This window comes from Talpa occidentalis, unplaced genomic scaffold, assembly GCF_014898055.3.
Source record: "Talpa occidentalis isolate TD23 unplaced genomic scaffold, MPIMG_talOcc4v2.1 talOcc4.12, whole genome shotgun sequence".
In the NCBI taxonomy this organism is placed as follows: domain Eukaryota; kingdom Metazoa; phylum Chordata; class Mammalia; order Eulipotyphla; family Talpidae; genus Talpa; species Talpa occidentalis.
The window spans coordinates 69,063,916-69,087,289 of record NW_023601212.1 but is presented as its reverse complement, the minus strand read 5'-3'; the positions used below and the strand labels follow the sequence as shown (position 1 = coordinate 69,087,289).

The following is a 23,374-nucleotide window of genomic DNA, read 5'->3' as shown; positions in this document are numbered from 1 at the left end:
CCTCACGGTGTGAGGCTCTTTAGCTTCGGCCCCACGGTGTGAGGCCCTTTGAGCTTCGCTGCTTGCCAGTGTCCTATCTGCCTGGGGCAGCAAGGCCCCCTGCAGCACACACAGCCTATAAGCAGGAGCCCGGTGTTGCTCCAAGGGGATGGTGATGGTCCTGTCTCCCACACACCGGCGTTGCATCTCCCTCCACCACCACCACAACCGCCAACCCCGGCCTCCTAACACACCACCATACACGCAAATCCAGCTGCACAGGCCAGCCAGTACCACCCTCCCGGAGCGGTGCAGCACCTGCAAGCAGGACCCAGCTGCTGTCCCGTCGACAACCAGGAGCGTCCTCACGGGGGACTGTGGTCCAACCGCTAAAGATGCTATCGAGAAGGTGCTCGCGCCCCTCCCCTTCCCCACGCGCCCCAGAGCCTGATCCATTGAGCCAGAGCGCGGAAGGCAGACTCCCGCGGACAGGTCGGGACTCTTTGCCAGAGTGAACAGCGCTGCAGCCGTGTCCCCACGTCCACCTCCAACCTGCAGATTTCAGAAAAAGCAGCCGTCAAACGGCCTTGGGAGCTGGACTGTGGTAGTCGCCCAAGAGAACCTCCAGGGGGACACCTGCCCAGCAACAACCTCCTCCCGAGGTAGCATTCCGGTTCTGGCCACGCTTGACCCTGCTCACGGATTCCTCTGGGGCCAACAGTGTCTGTCGGTGACCCTGGACCAAACAGTAAGGTCGGCTGTGGGCTGCCTATCCTCTCCCGCTCCTTCCTCTGACCTGTCTCTCGTGCTTGGGTGCGCCCGGACCCTCGGGAGGCTGGACGTGCTTGGGAGCCTTCCTCTCCAGTGGAGCAGAAGGCCCCGCGCAGACGAAGACCCGTGCGCCGGGACGCCTGATGCCAGGACCGTGGGGCAGCGTGTGGAGATGCTTACCATGTGCTCATGGGTGGTTCAGTGGTAGAATTCTCGCCTGCCACGCGGGAGGCCCGGGTTCGATTCCCGGCCCATGCAGCTTGACGCCTTCTTTTGGCCCTGTCTCCCTCCTGGCGCACCAGCTGCAAGCTCCTGGGCTCACCCACAGCACCCCTGTGCGCTAGGGAGAGACCCTTGCACCGCATGGGACTCGCGAAACCCAGGCCCCAACACACACCTGCTCCCTCAACCACCATCATCTGCCACCACTTCCCATCCCGTTTCTCTTCCTTAACCTCACACCCCTTCCCCAGGCACGCAACAGCTTGCGCTCCAGGAACACACTCCCCCGCGTCTCCTTCCGTGGCCCCAGGTGCAGGTCGCCAGCCACCACCAGGACCTCTACGACAAGCAACACTCCTCCCCAGCCCCAGGCAATTTGGAGGAGGGAGGCGCCGCTGCGTCGTTGCCAGGTGGGGCCTCCCGGAGCAGGTGCTGCCGGAGGGTGCACGCACGGGTGGTGCCGGGGCCGTGGGTGGGATTTGAGGTGGGCTGTGGGGGTGGCAGTGTTGGAGGGAGCTTGCCCTGTCCACTGCAGTTCCCCGCCCAGGAAGAGTGGCAGCGCCGACGTGCGTCTGACGTGCAGGTGGTGACGACGGCCTGGAGTGCGCGGGGGACCAGCCACTCCAGATGGAGACCGACTGGTCTGGAACTGTGCGTGCGCAGGATAGGACGCGGGCGGAAGGTGCAGGGTGGCTGTCGCCTACCTTGGCCCCCACCCGCAACTCCCTAGGGCGCAGCCGGTTTGTGTAAAAGAGTGGGAAGGCGCCACATGAGCGGAAAAGTTTCCCTGACCGGGAATCGAACCCGGGCCGCGGCGGTGAGAGCGCCGAATCCTAACCACTAGACCACCAGGGAAAGCCGGGAGAAGTTCTGGGCTGGCGCCTCCTGGTCGCAGCGCAAGCGCAGCACGGCCTGGGTGGTGGTGCCGTGGACGGCTTTCCTGGGATCCGCCAGACGCCCGTGGCGGCGCATTCCGCACACCCTAAATCTCCACACCCCCCTGTAAAGACTTCCCCTACCCGCCCTGGCGATGCACCGTCTCCGCCGTCGACCTGCATTTTAGCGCCGCGCAAAAGCACTGCGCTCGCGCTGGCCAAAAGGCCATCTCCTGCGTAGGCCGGGAATGGGACCCGGGTCAACGGCTTGGAAAGCAGCTGTGCTCACCATACACCACCAACGCCGCGGGCGCGGAGTGCTCACGACGCCGCCTTGGCCTGGCACGAGTGCACTGTCACTCTCGCGTGGCACTGGCTGCAGGCAGCACCCGCCTGTGCGCGGCCATAGGCGCACGACACACGTCGGCGAGCCCTCCCCACCACCGCAACGTGCTCCACCGCTACATCACCCTCCACACCGCTCCCCTGCCCCAGCACAGGCACCCGCAGAGCCCTCCACCGCCAGCCACGATGACTCTGTGGGGACGGGGTAGCCAAGACCACAGCGGGAAGATGGCGGGGGGCTCGCTTAGGCGTGGGTAGGGCCCCTGCACCGGGCTGGCGGGCGGATGGTGGAAAATAAGGGCCGTAGGGGGTCTTGATGCAGCCATAGAGCGGTGACTTATGACCAAAAAGGTACGTCCAGCCTCCCCGTCGGGGAATCGAACCCCGGTCTCCCGCGTGACAGGCGGGGATACTCACCACTATACTAACGAGGACGGCGCCGTCCTCCCCCGCCGACCGCTCTCTGTCTTGTCACCCGCGCCTACCACTCTCCCTGCGGCCCCACTGCGCCCCGTTGGCCACACAGCACCGGTGCGCTCCTCACCCCATGTCCCGAAGCGCTCGGGTGTGCACCGACCAGGATCCAATTCCGAGCTGAGACTCTGAACCGCGCAGCCCTGAAATTCCCGAGGGGAGCCGTCTGTCCCGCCAAGGCCGCAGTGGCCCGGGGAATGGCGTCGGAGGTCCGAAAGCTCAAGGCGAGGCTGCCAGTCAGAGGTGGGCACAGCCTACCAAGAGAGGGCCGGCCGCCCGCGGTGGTACCAGCCCACAATGCGGGCCTTGCTCGCGTCCCTGGCACCCACCAGGCCCAGCTGCGCAGTCTCCCCTGGAGGCATGGGTTCGAATCCCACTCCTGACAAATTCACATTTTGGTCCACAGAGGCCCTTGACCACCTCTTGCTGCTATTCCTGGTGACCCTGCCTTCCTGCAGCCTCTCCGAAGGCTAGCACTATAGCACTATTCCTCACTCCTGACCCACTTACCCCATCACCTCTTTCCCCACACACACAACACACACCTTTCCGAAGCAGCGCTTTAGGAGGCACATCACCTGGGCAGCTTTCCACCCCAGCTGGCACATCACCTCGCCTCATGAGTATTTCCAAAAATGACAGGGGCGAAGTCCCTGCGGCCCCCACTCCCAAGTGTGCTAATGCAAATTTCAGAGTGAGACCCACTGGACTGGTAGGGGGAAAGCTGAGCTCCCTTTCAGTTCCTGCAGACGGCACCCCTGGACCAGGTGCATCAAGCCCTCAGTATGTGGGCCTGTAAGTGGACATCCTGTCAGAACCCAGCCCCGCTGCCAGTCCACAGACATTTCCATAGTTTTCTGAAGCCCGCAGTGCTCCTGTCCTAAGGCCACGCAGGTTCAAGCCTCAAGTCTTGGAAACACAGAAACATAATAATCACTCACCAGGCCTCAGGTCACTCAGACTTTCAAATTGTGTTTCCCTGGGTTATAAAGTAGATGTGAGCAGGACCATGCTCCACCAGAGGCCTCATCCCAGCCAGTGATTCCAGGACACCTGCAGCCCAGCCGTGGATCAAACAGCCTATGAGAAACAGCCCAGGCTGTTGCTCCAAGGGGATGGTGAAGGTCCTGTCCCCCACCCACAGACGTTGCGTCTCCCTCCACCACCACCACACCCGCCAACCCTGGCCTCCTGCCACACCACCATACACGCAAACCCAGCTGCACAGGCCAGCCAGTACCACCCTCCCAGAGCCAGGTAGCACTGGCAAGCAGGACCCAGCTGCTGTCCGTCGACAACCGGGAGCGTCCTCACCAGGGACTCTGATGAAAAGCTAAAGATGCTACCGAGAAGGAGCTCACGCCCCTCGCCTTCCCTCCAGCCCCAGAGCCTGATCCATTGAGCCAGAGCACGGAGGACAGACTCCTGTGAACAGGTCGGGTCTCTTCGCCAGAGTAAACAGCGCTGCAGCCGTCTCCCCACGTCCACCTCCATCCTACAGGAGAAAAGGCCACCGTCAAACGGCCTTGGGAGCTGGACTGTGGTCATCGCCCAAGAGAACCTCCAGGGGGACACCTGCCCGGCAACAACCTCATCCCAGGGTAGCATTCCGGTTCTGGCCACGCTTGACCCTGCTCACGGATTCCTCTGGGGCCAACAGTGTCTCTCGGTGACCCTGGACCAAACAGTAAGGTCGGCTGTGGGCTGCCTCTCCTCTCCCGCTCCTTCCTCTCACCTGTCTGTCGTGCTTGGGTGCGCCCGGACCCTCGGGAGGCTGGACGTGCTTGGGAGCCTTCCTCTCCAGTGGAGCAGAAGCACCCGCGCAGAGGAAGACCCGTGCGCCAGGACGCCTGATGCCCAGGACCGTGGGGCAGCGTGTGGAGATGCTTGCCATGTGTGCATGGGTGGTTCAGTGGTAGAATTCTCGCCTGCCACGCGGGAGGCCCGGGTTCGATTCCCGGCCCATGCAGCTTGACGCCTTCTTTTGGCCCTGTCTCCCTCCTGGCGCACCAGCAGCAAGCTCCTGGGCTCACCCACCGCACCAAGGGGGATTCACGAAACCCAGACTCCAACCAACACCTGCTCCCTCAACCACCATCATCCGCCACCACTTGCCCATCCCGTTCCTCTTCCCTAACCTCACACCCTTTCCCCTACACTGCAACACCTTGAGCTCCAGGAAGACACTCGCCCGCCTCTCCTTCCGTGGCCCCAGGTGCAGGTCCCCAGCCACCACCCCGACCTCTACCACAAGCACCACTCCTCCCCAGCCCCAGGCAGTTTGGAGGAGGGAGGCGCCGCTGCTGGTTGCCAGGTGGGGCCTCCCGAAGCAGGTGCTGCCGGAGGGTGTACGCACGTGTGGTGCCCGGGTCTTGGGTAGATTTGAGGTGGGCTGTTGGGGTGGCAGTGTAGGAGGGAGCTTGCCCTGTCCATTGGAGTTCCCCGCCCAGGAAGAGAGGCAGCGCCGACGTGCGTCTGACGTGCAGGTGGTGACGGCCTGGAGTGTGCGAGGGACCAACCAGTCCAGACGGAGACCGAAAGTTCTGGAACTGTGCGTGCGCAGGATAGGACGCGGGCGGAAGGTGCAGGGTGGCTGTCGCCTACCTTGGCCCCCACCCGCAACTCCTTAGGGCGCAGCCGGTTTGTGTAAAAGAGTGGGAAGGCGCCACATGAGCGGAAAAGTTTCCCTGACCGGGAATCGAACCCGGGCCGCGGCGGTGAGAGCGCCGAATCCTAACCACTAGACCACCAGGGAAAGCCGGGGGAAGCTCTGGGCTGGCGCCTCCTGGTCGCAGCGCAAGCGCAGCACGGCCTGGGTGGTGGTGCCGTGGACGGCTTTCCTGGGATCCGCCAGACGCCCGTGGCGGCGCATCCGCACACCCTAAATCTCCACACCCCCTGTAAAGACTTCCCCTACCCGCCCTGGCGATGCACCGTCTCCGCCGTAGACCTGCATTTTAGCGCCGCGCAAAAGCACTGCGCTCGCGCTGGCCAGAAGGCCATCTCCTGCGTAGGCCGGGAATGGGACCCGGGTCAACGGCTTGGAAAGCAGCTGTGCTCACCATACACCACCAACGCCGCGGGCGCGGAGTGCTCACGACGCCGCCTTGGCCTGGCAGAGTGCACTGTCACTCTCGCGTGGCACTGGCTGCAGGCAGCACCCGCCTGTGCGCGGCCATAGGCGCACGACACAGGTCGGCGAGCCCTCCCCACCACCGCAACATGCTCCACCGCTACATCACCCTCCACACCGCTCCCCTGCCCCAGCACAGGCACCCGCAGAGCCCTCCACCGCCAGCCACGATGACTCTGTGGGGACGGGGTAGCCGAGAAGTTGGGTTGTGAGTCCAGAGCGGGAAGATGGCGGGGGGCTCGCTTAGGCGTGGGTAGGGCCCCTGCACCGGGCTGGCGGGCGGATGGTGGAAAATAAGGGCCGTAGGGGGTCTTGATGCAGCCATAGAGCGGTGACTTATGACCAAAAAGGTACGTCCAGCCTCCCCGTCGGGGAATCGAACCCCGGTCTCCCGCGTGACAGGCGGGGATACTCACCACTATACTAACGAGGACGGCGCCGCCCTCCCCCGCCGACCGCTCTCTGTCTTGTCACCCGCGCCTACCACTCTCCCTGCGGCCCCACTGCGCCCCGTTGGCCACACAGCACGGTGCGCCCCTCACCCCATGTCCCGAAGCGCTCGGGTGTGCACCGACCAGGATCCAATGTCGGGCTGGGACTCTGAACCGCGCGGCCCTGAAATTCCCAGGCGAGTCGTCTGTCGCCGCCAAGGCCGCAGTGGCCCGGGAATGGCGTCGGAGGTCCGAAAGCGCAAGGCGAGGCTGCCAGTCAGAGGTGGGCACAGCCTACCAAGAGGGGCCGGCCTTTCGCGGTGGTACCAGCCCACAATGCCGGCCTTGCTCGCGTCCCTGGCATCTGCCAGGCCCAGCTGGGCCAGCACCCCAGGCCAAACACAAGGCTGTGGACAGCCAGAACCGGTTGCAGCCCAGAGTGAGGTGGCAGCCGTAAAGCCACAGTCAGGATGGCCGAGCGGTCTAAGGCGCTGCGTTCAGGTCGCAGTCTCCCCTGGAGGCGTGGGTTCGAATCCCACTCCTGACAAATTCACATTTTGGTCCACAGAGGCCCTTGACCACCTCTTGATGCTATTCCTGGTGACCCTGCCTTCCTGCAGCCTCTCCGGAGTCCCGTGCGACACCACTATTCCTCCCTCCTGACCCACCCACCCCAACACCTTCTACCTCACCCCCACAACACATATCTCTCTGAAGCAGCGTTTTAGGAAGCACTTCACCTGGGCAGCTTTCCACCCCAGCTGGCACATCACCTCCCTTCATGAGTATTTCCAAAAATGACAGGGGCGAAGTCCCCGTGGCCCCCACTCCCAAGTGTACTAATGCAAATTTCAGAGTGAGACCCACTGGACTGGTAGGGGGAAAGCTGAGCTCCCTTTCAGTTCCTGCAGACGGCACCCCTGGACCAGGTGCATCAAGCCCTCAGTATTTGGGCCTGTAAATGGACATCCTGTCAGAACCCAGCCCTGGCTACCTGTCCACACTCATTTCCATAAAGTTTTCTGAAGCCCGCAGTGCTTCTGTCCAAAGGCCACGCGGGTTCAAGCCTCATGTCTTGGAAACACAGAAACATAATAATCACTCACCCAGCCTGTCACTCCGGCATTCAAATTTTGTTTCCTTGGGTTATAATGTAGATGTCAACAGGGACATGCTCCACCAGAGGCCTCAACTCAGCCAGCGATTCCAGCACAGGTGCAGCCCAGCCGTGGACCAACAACCTATGAGCACCAGCCCAGGCCGTTTCTCCAAGGGATGGTGAAGGTCCCGGCCCCCACCCACAGGCATTGCGTCTCCCACCACCACCACCACACCCGCCAACCCCAGCTTCCTGACACACCACCATACACACCCACCCGGCTACCCAGGCCAGCAAGTACCACCCTCCTGTGCGCCATGCAGCACCTGCAAGCAGGACCCAGTGGCTGTCTCGTCGACAACCTGAGCGTCCTCACCGGGGACTGTGGTCAAACCGCTAAAGATGCTACTGAGAAGGTGCTCGCGCCCATCGCCTTCACCACACACCCCAGAGCCTGCTCCATCGAGCCAGAGCGCGGAAGGCAGACTCCCGCGGACAGGTTGGGACTCTTTGCCAGAGTGAACACCGCTGCAGCCGTCTCCCCACGTCCATCTCCAACCTGCAGATTTCAGAAAACGCAGCCGTCAAACGGCCTTGGGAGCTGGACTGTGGTAGTCGCCCAAGAGAATCTCCAGGGGGACACCTGCCCGGCAACAACCTCTTCCTGCGGAAGCATTCCGGTTCTGGCCCCGCTTGACCCTGCTCACGGATTCCTCTGGGGACCACAGAGACTCTCGGTGACCCAAGACCAAACAGTAAGGTCGGCTGTGGGCTGCCTCTCCTCTGCCCCTCCTTTCTCTGACCTATCTCTCGTGCTTGGGTGTGCCCGGACCCCCGGGAGACTGGACATGCTTGGGAACCTTCCTCTCCAGACCCGTGCGCCAGGACGACTGATGCCCAGGACCGTGGGGCCGCTGGTGGAGGTGCTTGCCGTGTGTGCATGGGTGGTTCAGTGGTAGAATTCTCGCCTGCCACGCGGGAGGCCCGGGTTCGATTCCCGGCCCATGCAAGTTGATGCATTCTTTTGGCCCTGTCTCCCTCCTTCTGGCTCACCAGCTGCAAGCTCCTGGGCTCACCCACCGCACCCCCGTCTGCAGGGGAGAGACCCTCGCACCCAGGGCGACTCTTGACACCCGGTCCCAACCAACACCTGCTCCCACAACCACCATCATCCGCCACCACTTGCACATACCGTTCCTCTACCTTAAATTCACAAGCCTTCCCCAGGCACGCAATACCTTGAGCTTCAGGAAGGCTCTCCCCTGCCTCTCCTTCCGTGGCCCCAGGTGCGGGTGGGCAGCCACCACAGGACCTCTACCACAAGCACCACTCCTGCCCAGCCCCAGGCAGTTTGAAGGGAGGGAGGCGCCGCTGCGTAGTTGCCAGGTGGGGCCTCCCGAAGCAGGTGCTGCCGGAGGGTGCACGCACGGGTGGTGCGGGGCCGTGGGTGGGATTTGAGGTGGGGTGTGGGGATGGCAGTGTTGGAAGGAGGTTGCCCTGTCCACTGCAGTTCCCCACCTAGGAAGAATGGCAGCGCCGACGTGCGTCTGACGTGCAGGTGGTGACGACGGCCTGGAGTGCGCGAGGGACCAAGCACTCCAGACGGTACCGACTGGTCTGGAACTGTGCGTGCGCAGGATAGGACGCGGGCGGAAGGTGCAGGGTGGCTGTCGCCTACCTTGGCCCCCACTCGCAACTCCCTAGGGCGCAGCCGGTTTGTGTAAAAGAGTGGGAAGACGCCAAATGAGAGGAAAAGTTTCCCTGACCGGGAATCGAACCCGGGCCGCGGCGGTGAGAGCGCCGAATCCTAACCACTAGACCACCAGGGAAAGCCGGGAGAAGCTCTGGGCTGGCGCCTCCTGGTCGCAGCGCAAGCGCAGCACGGCCTGGGTGGTGGTGCCGTGGACGGCTTTCCTGGGATCCGCCAGACGCTCGTGGCGGCGCATTCCGCACACCCTAAATCTCCACATCCCCCTGTAAAGACTTCCCCTACCCGCCCTGGCGATGCACCGTCCCCGCCCTCGACGTGCATTTTAGCGCCGCGCAAAAGCACTGCGCTCGCGCTGGCCAAAATCTCGCCTCTGCGTAGGCCGGGAATCGGACCCAAGTCAACGGCTTGGAAAGCAGCTGTGCTCACCATACACCACCAACGCCGCGGGCGCGGAGTGCTCACGACGCCGCCTTGGCCTGGCAGAGTGCACTGTCACTCTCGCGTGGCACTGGCTGCAGGCAGCACCCGCCTGTGCGCGGCCATAGGCGCACGACACAGTCGGCGAGCCCTCCCCACCACCGCAACGTGCTCCACCGCTACATCACCCTCCACACCGCTCCCCTGCCCCAGCACAGGCACCCGCAGAGCCCTCCACCGCCAGCCACGATGACTCTGTCGGGACGGGGTAGCCGTGACCACAGCGGGAAGATGGCGGGGGGCTCGCTTAGGCGTGGGTAGGGCCCCTGCACCGGGCTGGCCGGGCGGATGGTGGAAAATAAGGGCGTAGGGGGTCTTGATGCAGCCATAGAGCGGTGACTTATGACAAAAAAGGTACGTCCAGCCTCCCCGTCGGGGAATCGAACCCCGGTCTCCCGCGTGACAGGCGGGGATACTCACCACTATACTAACGAGGACGGCGCCGCCCTCCCCGCCGACCGCTCTCTGTCTTGTCACCCGCGCCTACCACTCTCCCTGCGGCCCCACTGCGCCCCGTTGGCCACACAGCACGGGTGCGCCCCTCAGCCCCATGTCCCGAAGCGCTCGGGTGTGCACCGACCAGGATCCAATGTCGGGCTGGGACTCTGAACCGCGCGGCCCTGAAATTCCCCAGGCGAGTCGTCTGTCGCCGCCAAGGCCGCAGTGGCCCGGGGAATGGCGTCGGAGGTCCGAAAGCGCAAGGCGAGGCTGCCAGTCAGAGGTGGGCACAGCCTACCAAGAGGGGCCGGCCTTCCGCGGTGGTACCAGCCCACAATGCCGGCCTTGCTCGCGTCCCTGGCATCTGCCAGGCCCAGCTGGGCCAGCACCCCAGGCCAAACACAAGGCTGTGGACAGCCAGAACCGGTTGCAGCCCAGAGTGAGGTGGCAGCCGTAAAGCCACAGTCAGGATGGCCGAGCGGTCTAAGGCGCTGCGTTCAGGTCGCAGTCTCCCCTGGTAGGCGTGGGTTCGAATCCCACTCCTGACAAATTCACATTTTGGTCCACAGAGGCCCTTGACCACCTCTTGATGCTATTCCTGGTGACCCTGCCTTCCTGCAGCCTCTCCGGAGTCCCGTGCGACACCACTATTCCTCCCTCCTGACCCACCCACCCCAACACCTTCTACCTCACCCCCACAACACATATCTCTCTGAAGCAGCGTTTTAGGAAGCACTTCACCTGGGCAGCTTTCCACCCCAGCTGGCACATCACCTCCCTTCATGAGTATTTCCAAAAATGACAGGGGCGAAGTCCCCGTGGCCCCCACTCCCAAGTGTACTAATGCAAATTTCAGAGTGAGACCCACTGGACTGGTAGGGGGAAAGCTGAGCTCCCTTTCAGTTCCTGCAGACAGCACCTCTGGACCAGGTGCATCAAGCCCTCAGTATTTGGGCCTGTAAATGGACATCCTGTCAGAACCCAGCCCTGGCTACCTGTCCACACTCATTTCCATAAAGTTTTCTGAAGCCCGCAGTGCTTCTGTCCAAAGGCCACGCGGGTTCAAGCCTCATGTCTTGGAAACACAGAAACATAATAATCACTCACCCAGCCTGTCACTCCGGCATTCAAATTTTGTTTCCTTTGGGTTATAATGTAGATGTCAGCAGGGACATGCTCCACCAGAGGTCTCATCTCAGCCAGCGATTCCAGCACAGGTGCAGCCCATCCGTGGACTCCACAACCTATGAGCACCAGCCCAGGCCGTTTCTCCATGGGATGGTGAAGGTCCCGGCCCCCACCCACAGGCATTGAGTCTCCCTCCACCACCACCACACCCGCCAACCCCAGCTTCCTGACACACCACCATACACACCCACCCGGCTACCCAGGCCAGCAAGTACCACCCTCCTGTGCGCCATGCAGCACCTGCAAGCAGGACCCAGTGGCTGTCTCGTCGACAACCTGAGCGTCCTCACCGGGGACTGTGGTCAAACCGCTAAAGATGCTACTGAGAAGGTGCTCGCGCCCATCGCCTTCACCACACACCCCAGAGCCTGCTCCATCGAGCCAGAGCGCGGAAGGCAGACTCCCGCGGACAGGTTGGGACTCTTTGCCAGAGTGAACACCGCTGCAGCCGTCTCCCCACGTCCATCTCCAACCTGCAGATTTCAGAAAACGCAGCCGTCAAACGGCCTTGGGAGCTGGACTGTGGTAGTCGCCCAAGAGAATCTCCAGGGGGACACCTGCCCGGCAACAACCTCTTCCTGCGGAAGCATTCCGGTTCTGGCCCCGCTTGACCCTGCTCACGGATTCCTCTGGGGACCACAGAGACTCTCGGTGACCCAAGACCAAACAGTAAGGTCGGCTGTGGGCTGCCTCTCCTCTGCCCCTCCTTTCTCTGACCTATCTCTGGTGCTTGGGTGTGCCCGGACCCCCGGGAGGCTGGACATGTTTGGGAACCTTCCTCTCCAGACCCGTGCGCCAGGACGACTGATGCCCAGGACCGTGGGGCCGCTGGTGGAGGTGCTTGCCGTGTGTGCATGGGTGGTTCAGTGGTAGAATTCTCGCCTGCCACGCGGGAGGCCCGGGTTCGATTCCCGGCCCATGCAGCTTGACGCATTCTTTTGGCCCTGTCTCCCTCCTTCTGGCTCACCAGCTGCAAGCTCCTGGGCTCACTCACCGCACCCCCGTCTGCAGGGGAGAGACCCTCGCACCCAGGGCGACTCTTGACACCCGGTCCCAACCAACACCTGCTCCCACAACCACCATCATCCGCCACCACTTGCACATACCGTTCCTCTACCTTAAATTCACAAGCCTTCCCCAGGCACGCAATACCTTGAGCTTCAGGAAGGCTCTCCCCTGCCTCTCCTTCCGTGGCCCCAGGTGCGGGTGGGCAGCCACCACAGGACCTCTACCACAAGCACCACTCCTGCCCAGCCCCAGGCAGTTTGAAGGGAGGGAGGCGCCGCTGCGTAGTTGCCAGGTGGGGCCTCCCGAAGCAGGTGCTGCCGGAGGGTGCACGCACGTGTGGTGCCCGGGTCCTGGGTGGGATTTGAGGTGGGGTGTGGGGATGGCAGTGTTGGAAGGAGGTTGCCCTGTCCACTGCAGTTCCCCACCTAGGAAGAATGGCAGCGCCGACGTGCGTCTGACGTGCAGGTGGTGACGACGGCCTGGAGTGCGCGAGGGACCAAGCACTCCAGACGGTACCGACTGGTCTGGAACTGTGCGTGCGCAGGATAGGACACGGGCGGAAGGTGCAGGGTGGCTGTCGCCTACCTTGGCCCCCACTCGCAACTCCCTAGGGCGCAGCCGGTTTGTGTAAAAGAGTGGGAAGACGCCAAATGAGAGGAAAAGTTTCCCTGACCGGGAATCGAACCCGGGCCGCGGCGGTGAGAGCGCCGAATCCTAACCACTAGACCACCAGGGAAATCCGGGAGAAGCTCTGGGCTGGCGCCTCCTGGTCGCAGCGCAAGCGCAGCACGGCCTGGGTGGTGGTGCCGTGGACGGCTTTCCTGGGATCCGCCAGACGCTCGTGGCGGCGCATTCCGCACACCCTAAATCTGCACATCTCCTTGTAAAGATTTCTCCTACCCGCCGTGGCGGTGCAGCGTCCCCGCCCTCCACGGGCATTTTAGCGCCGCGCAAAAGCTCTGCGCTCGCACTGGCCAAAAGGGTCTCCCCGCCGCTGCGTTGGCCGGGAATCGAACCCGGGTCAACTGCTTGGAAGGCAGCTATGCTCACCACTATACCACCAACGCCTCATAGCCCAATGCCCACGACGCCGGCCTTGGCCCGTTGCTGCACGTGGCACTGGCTGCCCGCGGGCCACGCCTCTGCACCCACACAGGCGCCCAGTGCGCGCGGGCCAGTCCTTGCAGCCCGGGCCGCCCGCCACCTGCACACGCGCACGCTCAAGGCTGCTCTCACTGCAAGCCTGGCTGCCGCTGCCCGGACGGGACGTTGTCGGCTCGGGCTGCGTGTGGACGGCGGGCTGTGGGCGAGGCACGGAGGGAACGAGGACAACTGCGCTAGCTCGCCGTGCGGGAAGTGGACAAAGCGAACCCGTGGGTGGCCAGAGGGCAGTGAACCCCGACCAAAAAAGTTGCCTTCCGTCGGTCCTCCCCACCCGGGAATCGAACCCCGGTTTCGTGAGGCAGGCAGGACACTCACTGCTACATTAAGGAGGGCTCTGCGCCTTCCCCTGCCGTCTGCCCGCTGTCCTGTGGCCAGAGCTGCCCCGACCGCCCGTTGCTCCACCGGCTCTCCATTTGGCCCACACAACACGGGCGCGCCCCGCACCTCTCGCCACAGCCCCGACTCTCCCAATGCCCACCGATGCGCCCCGGCCTTGCCCGAGTTTCACACTCGGACCCGGACTCAGACTTGGATTCGGACTCCGAGTCGCTGGCCCTGAAATTTCTGAGGCGCGCTGCCTGTGGCGCCAAGGCCCGAGCAGCCTGGGGAAGGCATCCGGAGGTCCCAGAGAGCAAGGGGAGGTTGTCAGCCTTGGGGGTGGGCACCACCTGGGAAAGAGGCGGGGCCGCCCACTGGACCGGCCTTGCTTGTGCAATTGCGCCGCCAGGCAGCTGCCAATCCAGGCCCGGACAGACTCCCAGGACAAACGCAATGGTGTAGACGTGGAGGGTGGGTGGCAGCCAGAACCGCTGAGGCAGGCGCAGACCAGCAGTCAGGATGGCCAAGCGGTCTAAGGCGCTGCGTTCAGGTCGCAGTATCGAATCCCACTCCCGACAAGCCCACCTTTTGGCCCAAAGGAGCCCTAGAAGACCTCTCGCTGCCATTACTGGCCACCCTGCCTTCCTGCAGCCTCTCCGAAGTCCTGTACTAAGCCAGCACTCTCCATCTCCCACCCCACCCGCACAGATCGAAGTAGTGCTTTAGGAAGCAGACCAGCTGGGCAGTTTCCAACCCCTTGCATCATGAGTATTTCCAAAAATGACAGGGGCACAGCCCCCTGGACCCCACGACCAAGTGGTGTGCTAATGCAAATTTCGGGTGAGACCCACTGGACTGGTAGAGGGAAATCTGAGCTCCCTTTTAGTTCCTGCAGACAGTGCCCCTGGACCAGGTGCTTCAAACCCTCAGTATATGGGCCTGTACGTGGACATCCTGTCAGAACGCAGCCCCTGCTGCCAGTCCACACTTTTTCCACAAAGTTTTCAGAAGCCCTTGGTGTTCCTGTCCAAAGGCCAAGTTGGGTCAATGTTCTGCAAGCCTCATGTCTTGGAAACAACAAACATAATAATAACTCACCCAGCCTCAGGTCACTCAGAAACGTTACAAAGTAGACATCAGCAGGGCCATGCTCCCAGCCAGTGATGCCAGGACATGAGCAGACCACGCAGCCTGTGAGCACCAGCCTGGGCATTGCTCCAAGGCATGGTGAAGGTCCTGTCCCGCACCCACAGGCATTGCGTCTCCCTCCACCACCACCACACCTGCCAACCCCCGCCTCCTGCCACAGCACCATGCACACTAACCTGGCTTCCCAAGCCAGCAAGTACCACCCTCCAGTATGCTGAGCAGCACCTACAAACAGGACCCAGATGCTGTCCTGTTGACAACCGGAGTGTCCTCACTGGGGACTCAGGTCAAACTGCTGAAGAAGGTACTTGCGCCCCTCGCCTTCCCCCCACGCGCCAGAGGCAGATCCATTGAGCTACAGCTTGGAAGACAGACTCCCGCGGTTGGGTCTCTTCGCTAGAGTAAACAGCGCGCAGCTGTCTCTCCACGTCCACCCCAACCTGCAGGAGAAAAGGCCGCCGTCAAATGGCCTTGGGAGCTGGACTGTGGTTGTCGCCCAAGGGAACCTCCCGGGGCACACCTGCCCCACAACAACCTCCTCCCGCGGTAGCATTCCGGTTCTGGCCACGCTTGACCCTGCTCATGGGTTCCTCTGGGGACCAGAGTCTCTCAGTGACCCTGGACCAAACAGTAAGGTCGGCTGTGGGCTGCCTCTCCTCTGCCCCTCCTTCCTCTGACCTGTCTCTCGTGCTTGGGTGCGCCCGGACCCTCGGGAGGCTGGACGTGCTTGGAGCCTTCCTCTCCAGTGGAGCAGAAGGGCCCGCGCAGAGGAAGACCCTTGCGCCAGGACGCCTGATGGCCAGGACCGTGGGGCAGCGTGTGCAGGTGCTTGCCATGTGCGCATGGGTGGTTCAGTGGTAGAATTCTCGCCTGCCACGCGGGAGGCCCGGGTTCACTTCCCGGCCCATTCAGCTTGATGCCTTCTTTTGGCCCTGTCTCCCTCCTTCTGGCGCACCAACTGCCAGCTCCTGGGCTCACCAACAGCACCCCCATCCGCAGGGGAGAGACCCTCGCACCCAGGGCGACTCTCGACACCCAGGTCCCAACCAATACCTGGCTCCCTCAACCACCATCATCTGCCACCACTTCCCATCCTGTTCCTCTTCCTTAACGTCACACACCTTCCCCTACGCCCGCAACACCTTGCGCTCCAGGAAGACACTCCCCTGTCTCTCCTTCCACAGCCCCACAACGTGGAGGCAGCTGCAGGTCGCCAGCCACCACTGCGACCTCTACCATAAGCACCACTCCTCCCCAGCCCCAGGCAGTTAGGTCGGAGGGAGGCGCCGCTGCGTGGTTGCTAGGTGGGGCCTCCCGGAGCAGGTGCTGCTGGAGGGTGCACGTACAGGTGGTGCCCCGGCCCTGGGCGGGATTTGAGGTGGGGTGTGGGGATGGCAGTGTTGGAGGGAGGTTGCCCTGTCCACTGGAGTTCCCCTCCCAGGAAGAGTGGCAGCACCGACGTGCGTCTGACGTGCAGGTGGTGATAACGACGGCCTGGAGTGTGCGAGGGACCAAGCACTCCAGACGGAGACCGACTGGTCTGGAACTGTGCGCGCGCAGGATAGGACACGCGCGGAAGGTGCAGGGTGGCTGTCGCCGACCTTAGCCGCACCCGCAACTCCCTAGGGCGCAGCCGGTTTGTGTAAAAGAGTGGGAAGGCGCCACATGAGAGGAAAAGTTTCCCTGACTGGGAATCGAACCCGGGCCGCGGCGGTGAGAGCGCCGAATCCTAACCACTAGACCACCAAAGAAAGCCGGGAAAAAGCTCTCGGCTGGCGCCTCCTGGTCGCAGCGCAAGCGCAGCACGGCCTGGGTGGTGGTGGTAATGGTGGTGTTGACAGCTCCCCTGGGAGCCTCCTGACGTTCCTGGCGGCGCATTCCGCACACCCTCATTGTACACATCTCCTTGTAAAGACTTCTCCTACCCGCCGTGGCGGTGCAGCGTCCCCGCCCTCCACGTGCAATTTAGCGTGGCGCAAAAGCTCTGCGCTCGCGCTGGCCAAAAAGGGCTACCCGGGCCTCCCCGGTGGCGCAGCGGTTGAGCGCTGGGTTGCGAAGCTGCCTGCAGCCTCTGCAGCCGGTTCGATCCCCGGCTGCTCCCCGGCCACCAGAGGAGGGTCCCACATGGCGCGCAGACCTCTCCTGCCGCCCGCTGCTCCCCTCAGCAGTGTGCTTTGGTCCTTCTGCCTGCTCTGCTCCCCGCTCTGGCTCTGGTGAATTCTCTCACCCTCCCACGCTTCTGACTGTACCCAGTGCATGTATCAAACAAACAAACAAACAATAAATAAATAAATAAGACATGCCTCTAGAAAATTAAAAAAAAAAAAAAAAACAAAAAGGGCTACCCGTTGTTGCGTTGGCCGGGAATCGAACCCGGGTCAACTGCTTGGAAGGCAGCTATGCTCACCACTATACCACCAACGCCTCATAGCCCAATGCCCACGACGCCGGCCTTGGCCCGTTGCTGCACGTGGCACTGGCTGCCCGCGGGCCACGCCTCTGCACTCACACAGGCGCCCAGTGCGCGCGGGCCAGTCCTTGCAGCCCGGGCCGCCCGCCACCTGCACACGCGCACGCTCAAGGCTGCTCTCACTGCAAGCCTGGCTGCCGCTGCCCGGACGGGACGTTGTCGGCTCGGGCTGCGTGTGGACGGCGGGCTGTGGGCGAGGCACGGAGGGAACGAGGAGGACACCTGCGCTAGCTCGCCGTGCGGGAAGTGGACAAAGCGAACCCGTGGGTGGCCAGAGGGCAGTGAACCCCGACCAAAAAAGTTGAGTCCCGTCGGGCCTCCCCATCCGGGAATCGAACACTGGTCGCGCGCGGCAGGCGGAGACACTCTCCGCTACACTAAGGAGGACGCCGCGCCTTCCCCTGCCACCCGCCCGCTGTCGCATGGCCCGAGCTGCCCCGACCGCCCGCTGCTCCACCCGCTCTCCGTTTGGCCACGCGACGCGGGCGCCCCCGCACCTCTCGCCACGGCCCCGACTATCCCGATGCCCACCGATGCGCCCCGGCCTTGCCCGAGTTCCACACTCGGACCCGGACTCAGACTCGGATTCGGACTCTGAGCCGCGTGGCCCTGAAATTCCCGAGGCGCGGTGCCCGTCGCCGCCAAGGCCCGAGCAGCCTGGGGAGGGTCGGGGGTCCGAGAGAGCAAGGCTGTCAGCCGGGCTGGGGAACCTCCTGGCAAAGAGGCGCGGCCGCCCACTCGACCGGCCTTGCTGTGCAACTGCGCAGCCACGCAGTCGCCAAGCCGAGCCGGGACAGACGCCCAGGACCAACGCAATGGTGTAGACAGGGAGTGTGGGTGGCAGCCAGGGCGACTGAAGCAGGCGAAGACCTGAAGTCAGGATGGCCGAGCGGTCTAAGGCGCTGCGTTCAGGTCGCAGTCTCCCCTGGAGGCGTGGGTTCGAATCCCACTCCTGACAAACCCACCTTTTGCCCCAAAGAAGGCCTCTCCCTGCTATTACTGGTCACCCTGCCTTCCTGCAGCTTCTCTGAGATCCAATACGAAACCAGCACCCCTTCACATCCTCCCCCAACCCCCACAACTTAGGACACTCTAAGCAGCACCTTAGGTAGCACACCAGCTGGGCAGTTTCCAACTCCAGCTCGCACATCACATTGCCTCATGAGTATTGCCAAAAATGACAGCGGCACAGGCTCCCGGACCCCATGACCAAGTGTGCCAATGCAAATTTCGGGGTGAGACCCACTGGGGTGGTAGAGGGAAATCTGAGCTCTCTTTCAATTCCTGCAGACGGCACCCCTGGACCAGGTGCATCTAGCCCTCAGTATATGGGCCTGTAAGTGGACATCCTGTCAGAACCCACCCCCCGCTGCCAGTCCACACTTTTTCCATAAAGTTTTCAGAAGCCCTCGATGTTCCTGTCCAAAGGCCATGCGGCATATATGTTCCAAAAGCCTCATGTCTTGGAAGCACACAAACATAATAATCGCTCGCCCGACCTCAGGTCACTCAGAAGTTACAAAGTAGAAGTCAGCAGGACCATGCTCCCAGCCAGCGATGCCAAGGCACCATAGGCAACGTGCAGCCCATCTGTAGACCACACAGCCTATGAGCACCAGCCTGGGCATTGCCTCAAGGGATGATGCAGGTCCCATCTCCTACCCATAGCCGTTGCAACTCCCTCCACCACCACCAACCCGTCAAACCCGGCCTCCTGTCACTCCACCATACACACTAACCTGTTGCCCAAGCCAGAAGTACGACCCTCCCCTGCGCCGTGCAGTACCCACTGGCAGGACCCAGCTGCTGTCCATTGACAACCGGGAGCATCTCTCGTGCTTGGGTGCGCCCAGACCCTCGGGAGGCTGGACGTGCTTGGGAGCCTTCCTCTCCAGTGGAGCAGAAGGCCCCGCGCAAAGACCCGTGCGCCAGGACGACTAATGGCCAGGAACGTGGGGCAGCTGTGGAGATGCTTGCCATGTGCGCATGGGTGGTTCAGTGGTAGAATTCTCGCCTGCCACGCGGGAGGCCCGGGTTCGATTCCCGGCCCATGCAGCTTGATGCTTTCTTTTGGCCCTGTCTCCCTCCTGGCGCACCAGCTGCAAGCTCCTGGGCTCACCCACCGCATCCCCGTCCGCAGGAGAGAGACCCTCGCACCACATGGGACTCGCGAAACCCATGCTCAAACCCACACCTGCTCCCTCAACCATCATCATTCGCCACCACTTCCCATCCCGTTCCTCTTCCCTAACCTCACACACCTTCCCCTACGCTGCAACACCTTGAGCAACAGGAAGACACTCCCCCGCCTCTCCTTCCGTGGCCCCAGGTGCGAGTCGCCAGCCACCACCCCGACCTCTAACACAAGCAACACTCCTCCCCAGCCCCAGGCAGTTTGGAGGAGGGAGGCACCGCTGCTGGTTGCCAGGTGGGGCCTCCTGAAGCAGGTGCTGCCGGAGGGTGCACGGACGGGTGGTGCCGGGGCCGTGGGTGGGATTTGAGGTGGGGTGTGGGAGATGGCAGTGTGGGAGGGAGGTTGTCCTGTCCACTGGAGTTCCCGCCCAGGAAGAGTGGCAGCGCCGACGTGCGTCTGACGTGCAGGTGGTGACGGCCTGGAGTGTGCGAGGGACCAACCAGTCCAGACGGAGACCGAAAGTTCTGGAACTGTGCGTGCGCAGGATAGGACGCGGGCGGAAGGTGCAGGGTGGCTGTCGCCTACCTTGACCCCCACCCGCAACTCCTTAGGGCGGAGCCGGTTTGTGTAAAAGAGTGGGAAGGCGCCAAATGAGCGGAAAGGTTTCCCTGACCGGGAATCGAACCCGGGCCGCGGCGGTGAGAGCGCCGAATCCTAACCACTAGACCACCAGGGAAAGCCGGGAAAGGCTCTGGGCTGGCGCCTCCTGGTCGCAGCGCAAGCGCAGCACGGCCTGGGTGGTGGTGATGGTGGTGTTGACAGCTCCCCTGGGATCCGCCAGACGCTCGTGGCGGCGCATTCCGCACCCCTAAATCTCCACACCCCCCTGTAAAGACTTCCCCTACCCGCCCTGCCGATGTACCGTCCCCGCCCTCGACGTGCATTTTAGCGCCGCGCAAAAGCACTGCGCTCGCGCTCGCCAAAATGTCGTTGCGTAGGCCGGGAATCGGACCCAAGTCAACGGCTTGGAAAGCAGCTGTGCTCACCATACACCACCAACGCCGCGGGCGCGGAGTGCTCACGACGCCGCCTTGGCCTGGCACGAGTGCACTGTCACTCTCGCGTGGCACTGGCTGCAGGCAGCACCCGCCTGTGCGCGGCCATAGGCGCACGACACACGTCGGCGAGCCCTCCCCACCACCGCAACGTGCTCCACCGCTACATCACCCTCCACACCGCTCCCCTGCCCCAGCACAGGCACCCGCAGAGCCCTCCACCGCCAGCCACGATGACTCTGTGGGGACGGGGTAGCCAAGACCACAGCGGGAAGATGGCGGGGGGCTCGCTTAGGCGTGGGTAGGGCCCCTGCACCGGGCTGGCGGGGCGGATGGTGGAAAATAAGGGCCGTAGGGGGTCTTGATGCAGCCATAGAGCGGTGACTTATGACAAAAAAGGTGCGTCCAGCCTCCCCGTCGGGGAATCGAACCCCGGTCTCCCGCGTGACAGGCGGGGATACTCACCACTATACTAACGAGGACGGCGCCGCCCTCTCCCGCCGACGGCTCTCTGTCTTGTCACCCGCGCCTACCACTCTCCCTGCGGCCCCACTGCGCCCCGTTGGCCACACAGCACGGGTGCGCCCCTCAGCCCATGTCCCGAAGCGCTCGGGTGTGCACCGACCAGGATCCATTTCCGGGCTTGGACTCTGAAATTCCCGAGGGGAGCCGTCTGTCGCCGCCAAGGTCGCAGTGGCCCGGGGAATGGCGTCGGAGGTCCGAAAGCGCAAAGCGAGGCTGCCAGTCAGAGGTGGGCACAGCCTACCAAGAGGGGCCGGCCTTCCGCGGTGGTACCAGCCCACTCTGCCGGCCTTGCTCGCGTCCCTAGCACCCGCCAGGCCCAGCTGGGCCAGCACCCCAGGCCAAACACAAGGCTGTGGACAGCCAGAACCGGTTGCAGCCCAGAGTGTGGGGGCAACTGTAAAGCCACAGTCAGGATGGCCGAGCGGTCTAAGGCGCTGCGTTCAGGTCGCAGTCTCCCCTGGAGGCGTGGGTTCGAACCCCACTACTGACAAGTTCACATTTTGGTCCACAGAGGCCCTTGACCACCTCTCGCTGCTATTCCTGGTGACCCTGCCTTCCTGCAGCCTCTCAGGAGTCCAGTGCGACACCACTATTCCTCCCTCCTGACCCACTCACCCCATCACCTCTTTCCCCACACCCACAACACACACCTTTCCGAAGCAGCGTTTTAGGAGGCACATCACCTGGGCAGCTTTCCACACCAGCTGGCACATCACCTCCCCTCATGAGTATTTCCAAAAACGACAGGGGCGAAGTCCCCGTGGCCCCCATTCCCAAATGTGCTAATGCAAATTTCAGAGTGAGACCCACTGGACTGGTAGGGGGAAAGCTGAGCTCCCTTTCAGTTCCTGCAGACGGCACCCCTGGACCAGGTGCATCAAGCCCTCGGTATTTGGGCCTGTAAGTGGACATCCTGTCAGAACCCAGCCCTGGCTACCTGTCCACACTCATTTCCATAAAGTTTTCTGAAGCCCGCAGTGCTCCTGTCCAAAGGCCACGCGGATTCAAGTCTCATGTCTTGGAAACACAGAAACATAATAATCACTCACCCAGCCTGTCACTCCGGCATTCAAATTTTGTTTCCTTGGGTTATAATGTAGATGTCAACAGGGACATGCTCCACCAGAGGCCTCAACTCAGCCAGCGATTCCAGCACAGGTGCAGCCCATCCGTGGACCCCACAACCTATGAGCACCAGCCCAGGCCGTTTCTCCATGGGATGGTGAAGGTTCCGGCCCCCACCCACAGGCATTGCGTCTCCCACCACCACCACCACACCTAACAACCCCAGCTTCCTGACACACCACCATACACACCCACCCGGCTACCCAGGCCAGCAAGTACCACCCTCCTGTGTGCCGTGCAGCACCTGCAAGCAGGACCCAGTGGCTGTCTCGTCGACAACCTGAGCGTCCTCACCAGGGACTGTGGTCAAACCGCTAAAGATGCTACCAAGAAGGTGCTCGCGCCCCTCGCCTTCCCCACACACCCCAGAGCCTGCTCCATTGAGCCAGAGCACGGAAGGCAGACTCCCGCGGACAGGTCGGGACTCTTTGCCAGAGTGAACAGCGCTGCAGCCGTGTCCCCACGTCCACCTCCAACCTGCAGATTTCAGAAAACGCAGCCATCAAACGGCCTTGGGAGCTGGACTGTGGTAGTCGCCCAAGAGAACCTCCAGGGGGACACCTGCCCAGCAACAACGTCCTCCCTCAGTAGCATTCCCGTTCTGGCCCCGCTTGACCCTGCTCACGGATTCCTCTGGGGACCACAGAGTCTCTCGGTGACCCTGGGCCAAACAGTAAGGTCGGCTGTGGGCTGCCTCTCCTCTGCCCCTCCTTCCTCTGACCTGTCTCTCGTGCTTGGGTCGCCCGGACCCTCGGGTGGCTGGACGTGCTTGGGAGCCTTCCTCTCCAGTGGAGCATAAGGCTCCACGTAGACGAAGACCCTTGCGCCAGGACGACTGATGGCCAGGAACGTGGGGCAGCGTGTGCAGATGCTGACCATGTGCGCATGGGTGGTTCAGTGGTAGAATTCTCGCCTGCCACGCGGGAGGCCCGGGCTCGATTCCCGGCCCATGCAGCTTGGCGCCTTCTTTTGGCCCTGTCTCCCTCCTTCTGGCGCACCAGCTGCAAGCTCTTGGGCTCACCCACCGCACCGCTGTCTGCAGGAGAGAGACCCTCGCACCCAGGTTGACTCTCGACACCCAGGCCCCAACCAACACCTGCTCCCTCAACCACCATCAGCCGCCACCACTTGCCCATCCCGTTCCTCTTCCTTAAACTCACAAGCCTTCCCCAGGCACGCAACACCTTGAGCTCCAGGAAGACTCTCTCCTGCCTCTCCTTCCATGGCCCCAGGTGCGGATCGCCAGCCACCACAGGACCTCTACCACAAGCACCACTCCTCCC

At 62.8% G+C, this 23,374-nt stretch overlaps 23 non-coding genes across 23 annotated transcripts; 11 read left to right on the top strand and 12 right to left on the bottom strand.

The window, feature by feature from the left end:
• Positions 1-937: 937 nt before the first annotated feature.
• On the top strand, positions 938-1,008 carry TRNAG-GCC (transfer RNA glycine (anticodon GCC)). The gene has a single exon. It is a non-coding gene; the product is annotated as a tRNA-Gly (tRNA).
• A 747-nt stretch (positions 1,009-1,755) lies between these two features.
• Positions 1,756-1,827, bottom strand: TRNAE-CUC (transfer RNA glutamic acid (anticodon CUC)). Its single transcript has one exon. It is a non-coding gene; the product is annotated as a tRNA-Glu (tRNA).
• Positions 1,828-2,554: 727 nt separating this feature from the next.
• On the bottom strand, positions 2,555-2,626 carry TRNAD-GUC (transfer RNA aspartic acid (anticodon GUC)). The gene has a single exon. It is a non-coding gene; the product is annotated as a tRNA-Asp (tRNA).
• A 1,938-nt stretch (positions 2,627-4,564) lies between these two features.
• Positions 4,565-4,635, top strand: TRNAG-GCC (transfer RNA glycine (anticodon GCC)). Its single transcript has one exon. It is a non-coding gene; the product is annotated as a tRNA-Gly (tRNA).
• A 714-nt stretch (positions 4,636-5,349) lies between these two features.
• TRNAE-CUC (transfer RNA glutamic acid (anticodon CUC)) lies at positions 5,350-5,421 on the bottom strand. The gene has a single exon. It is a non-coding gene; the product is annotated as a tRNA-Glu (tRNA).
• Positions 5,422-6,160: 739 nt separating this feature from the next.
• Positions 6,161-6,232, bottom strand: TRNAD-GUC (transfer RNA aspartic acid (anticodon GUC)). Its single transcript has one exon. It is a non-coding gene; the product is annotated as a tRNA-Asp (tRNA).
• Positions 6,233-6,694: 462 nt separating this feature from the next.
• TRNAL-CAG (transfer RNA leucine (anticodon CAG)) lies at positions 6,695-6,777 on the top strand. The gene has a single exon. It is a non-coding gene; the product is annotated as a tRNA-Leu (tRNA).
• A 1,490-nt stretch (positions 6,778-8,267) lies between these two features.
• On the top strand, positions 8,268-8,338 carry TRNAG-GCC (transfer RNA glycine (anticodon GCC)). Its single transcript has one exon. It is a non-coding gene; the product is annotated as a tRNA-Gly (tRNA).
• Positions 8,339-9,086: 748 nt separating this feature from the next.
• Positions 9,087-9,158, bottom strand: TRNAE-CUC (transfer RNA glutamic acid (anticodon CUC)). The gene has a single exon. It is a non-coding gene; the product is annotated as a tRNA-Glu (tRNA).
• Positions 9,159-9,882: 724 nt separating this feature from the next.
• On the bottom strand, positions 9,883-9,954 carry TRNAD-GUC (transfer RNA aspartic acid (anticodon GUC)). The gene has a single exon. It is a non-coding gene; the product is annotated as a tRNA-Asp (tRNA).
• A 465-nt stretch (positions 9,955-10,419) lies between these two features.
• Positions 10,420-10,503, top strand: TRNAL-CAG (transfer RNA leucine (anticodon CAG)). Its single transcript has one exon. It is a non-coding gene; the product is annotated as a tRNA-Leu (tRNA).
• A 1,492-nt stretch (positions 10,504-11,995) lies between these two features.
• TRNAG-GCC (transfer RNA glycine (anticodon GCC)) lies at positions 11,996-12,066 on the top strand. Its single transcript has one exon. It is a non-coding gene; the product is annotated as a tRNA-Gly (tRNA).
• Positions 12,067-12,815: 749 nt separating this feature from the next.
• On the bottom strand, positions 12,816-12,887 carry TRNAE-CUC (transfer RNA glutamic acid (anticodon CUC)). Its single transcript has one exon. It is a non-coding gene; the product is annotated as a tRNA-Glu (tRNA).
• Positions 12,888-13,146: 259 nt separating this feature from the next.
• TRNAG-UCC (transfer RNA glycine (anticodon UCC)) lies at positions 13,147-13,218 on the bottom strand. The gene has a single exon. It is a non-coding gene; the product is annotated as a tRNA-Gly (tRNA).
• Positions 13,219-15,622: 2,404 nt separating this feature from the next.
• Positions 15,623-15,693, top strand: TRNAG-GCC (transfer RNA glycine (anticodon GCC)). The gene has a single exon. It is a non-coding gene; the product is annotated as a tRNA-Gly (tRNA).
• Positions 15,694-16,461: 768 nt separating this feature from the next.
• Positions 16,462-16,533, bottom strand: TRNAE-CUC (transfer RNA glutamic acid (anticodon CUC)). Its single transcript has one exon. It is a non-coding gene; the product is annotated as a tRNA-Glu (tRNA).
• A 601-nt stretch (positions 16,534-17,134) lies between these two features.
• TRNAG-UCC (transfer RNA glycine (anticodon UCC)) lies at positions 17,135-17,206 on the bottom strand. Its single transcript has one exon. It is a non-coding gene; the product is annotated as a tRNA-Gly (tRNA).
• A 921-nt stretch (positions 17,207-18,127) lies between these two features.
• Positions 18,128-18,210, top strand: TRNAL-CAG (transfer RNA leucine (anticodon CAG)). Its single transcript has one exon. It is a non-coding gene; the product is annotated as a tRNA-Leu (tRNA).
• A 1,026-nt stretch (positions 18,211-19,236) lies between these two features.
• Positions 19,237-19,307, top strand: TRNAG-GCC (transfer RNA glycine (anticodon GCC)). Its single transcript has one exon. It is a non-coding gene; the product is annotated as a tRNA-Gly (tRNA).
• A 743-nt stretch (positions 19,308-20,050) lies between these two features.
• TRNAE-CUC (transfer RNA glutamic acid (anticodon CUC)) lies at positions 20,051-20,122 on the bottom strand. The gene has a single exon. It is a non-coding gene; the product is annotated as a tRNA-Glu (tRNA).
• A 729-nt stretch (positions 20,123-20,851) lies between these two features.
• On the bottom strand, positions 20,852-20,923 carry TRNAD-GUC (transfer RNA aspartic acid (anticodon GUC)). The gene has a single exon. It is a non-coding gene; the product is annotated as a tRNA-Asp (tRNA).
• Positions 20,924-21,373: 450 nt separating this feature from the next.
• Positions 21,374-21,456, top strand: TRNAL-CAG (transfer RNA leucine (anticodon CAG)). Its single transcript has one exon. It is a non-coding gene; the product is annotated as a tRNA-Leu (tRNA).
• A 1,518-nt stretch (positions 21,457-22,974) lies between these two features.
• TRNAG-GCC (transfer RNA glycine (anticodon GCC)) lies at positions 22,975-23,045 on the top strand. Its single transcript has one exon. It is a non-coding gene; the product is annotated as a tRNA-Gly (tRNA).
• Positions 23,046-23,374: the final 329 nt, after the last annotated feature.